This window comes from Lupinus angustifolius, chromosome LG05 (genome assembly GCF_001865875.1).
Source record: "Lupinus angustifolius cultivar Tanjil chromosome LG05, LupAngTanjil_v1.0, whole genome shotgun sequence".
NCBI classification, from domain to species: domain Eukaryota; kingdom Viridiplantae; phylum Streptophyta; class Magnoliopsida; order Fabales; family Fabaceae; genus Lupinus; species Lupinus angustifolius.
Window position 1 is genome coordinate 24510262 of NC_032013.1, and position 311 is coordinate 24510572.

A 311-nucleotide genomic window follows, 5' to 3' on the forward strand; every position below is an offset into this window, starting at 1 on the left:
TCCTCATCCTATCCTTATCCTCATCCACATTCTCATCCTCATCCTATCCTCATCCTCATTCTACTCCTCATCCTATCCTCAACCTCATTCTCGTCCTCATCCTTTCCTCATCCTCGCCTTAATCCATATACTATCCTCATCCTCATTAGCGTCCTAATTTTATCCTCATCCTCATTCTCGTCCTCATCCAATCCTCATCCTCTTCCTCATCCTTTCCTTATCGTCATCCTATCCTCATTCTCATCGTAATCCTATCCTCATTCTCGTCCTCATCCTATCCTCCTCCTCATCCTATCCTCATCCTCATCCTC